Source organism: Crocuta crocuta, unplaced genomic scaffold, assembly GCF_008692635.1.
Source record: "Crocuta crocuta isolate KB4526 unplaced genomic scaffold, BGI_CrCroc_1.0 scaffold1156, whole genome shotgun sequence".
In the NCBI taxonomy this organism is placed as follows: domain Eukaryota; kingdom Metazoa; phylum Chordata; class Mammalia; order Carnivora; family Hyaenidae; genus Crocuta; species Crocuta crocuta.
In genome coordinates this window covers 189,189-191,311 of record NW_027528862.1, presented here as the reverse complement: position 1 = coordinate 191,311, position 2,123 = coordinate 189,189, and positions in this window count along the sequence as shown.

Below are 2,123 nucleotides of genomic sequence, written 5' to 3'. Positions count from 1 at the left end.
TTATCTTATAGAATATCCCTCAATTTGGATTTTTCTGATGATTCCTCATTATTAGATTTAGGTTACTAATTTTGGCAGGAATACCAGAGAGTGATGCTGTGTCTTTTATAGTGCATCACATTAGAGATATATGATACTGCTTTGTGCTTTAGCTCATAATGCTAATTAACTTCAGCCAATTGGTGAAGGTGGACCCTAACAGGCTTCTCCACTGTAAAGTTACATTTTACTTTTTGTAATTAATACATATCTTATGGAAAGATACTTCCATACTATGTAGATATCCCTTTTCTGATTATATTCTCATCCATTGATGATTCTTGCCTGAAACATGCACAGAACCTGCTTGGGATTCTCTCTCTTCCTCTCTCTATGCCCCTCCCCACTCATGCTCTCTCTCTCCCTTTGTCTCTGTCTCTCTCAAATCAAATAAATAAACTTAAAAAAATTATAAAATGAATGCAATAGAAAGTACAAAGTTAAAAAGTACAATAAGAAAATGACAAATTCAACAAAGGGACTTGACAACAGAACAGAACAGGCAGAAGAAAGAATCCATGAATTTGAGAAGAGGTCAATTGAGATTTTTTAATGGGAGGGGCAGAAAGCAAAGTGATCAGAGCATCTAAGACCTGTTGGACACAACGAGGCATAAACCCAATGACACACCCAGAAGGAGAGGAGAGAGCGAATGGGGCAAAAGGTATATCTGAAGAAATAATGTCAGAAACTTCCTACAGTTCATAAAAAAAAGAAAACATGAATCTACACACCCAGAAGCCAAACAAAGGAGATTTTCCAAGTAGGAAAAACTCAGAAAAGATCCACACCTAAGACACATCATAATCAAACTGTCAAAAGACAAAGACAAAGAGATCATCTTGAAAGCAGCAAGAAAGAAGTGACTCATTAGATACAAGCGTCACACGGGAAGATTAACAGCTAATTTCTCATCAGAAACCAAGGTGCCAGAAGACAGTCAGATGACTCAATAAAAGTGGTGAAAGAAAAAGACTGTCAACAAAGAATTCTATATCCAGCAAAAGTTTTCTTGAAAAATAAAGGAGAAACCAAGATATTCCCAGACAAACAAAAACTAAGGGAATTTATTGCTGGCAGCCCTGATCTACAAGAAATACTACAGGGAGGTTCTCAAGGCTTAAGTGAAAGGACACTAAATAGTAACTTGAATCCACATTAAGAAAAAAATACCTGCTAAACTTAATTGCATAGGTAAATATAAAAGACAATATAAATGTGTTTTTTTTCTTTGTAACTCCTTGCTTTTATCACCTCCTCTTCACCCCATTGGTGAAGAATATATTCCCTAATGTAGAATGATGGGTATGGCCAAACACATGACATCTGATACTACGTAGATGAGACAGCCAGTGTTCTATTAGTCACATACACTCACAGTCCGGGGGAGAAGGGCATCACATGCCCTGCAGGGAAACAAGGGGTTTGCACTTGAGGACAGAGTGAACAAACAGGGTCTGTGGGAGGCAGACTTTCTAGTGTCGAAAGGGTGAGGTGACTCTTGGTTCCAGCAGAAGGAAGTAATTGGCTTTTTAAAATAATTCCATAGGCTGGCAAGAAACTGAGGCCTGTTGCACAGGGATAAGCAAGAACTGTGCCAGGTCCCCATGATTAGAAGAAGTTGTTTTGTTTTGTTTTGTTTTGTTTTGTTTTGTTTTTCTGGCTAGGGGAACTTATCCATGGGAGCAGAGTGGGGAGATGAACTTGTGGTTAGTCTATTTGAGTCTCTCCTGATTTTACCAGCTGTCAAGGCAGCACTTAATATTAATTTTAGGACTCTCATCACATCTGACCCCTTGAATGTCTTATCAGTTTCAGTCTTGGTTATGACTGAGATTTTTAGAGAGTAGAAGTGTCTCCCTAGGAAGTGAAATAAGTACTTGACCAGGAGGAAAAGGACCACATGGTGAAATGATCGTCTTCAAAAAGTTGAACTTTAGAGGTGTCCCCCTTTATGACCAAAAAAGGCATTTGAGGGACCTGTGTGCCACTGATGCAGGGAGTGTATGTCCCCAGGGGCCATTAATTTAGACTAATCAATGCCTGTAGCAATAGTGACACCCAGTGGGCGGGGGGGGGGTCAC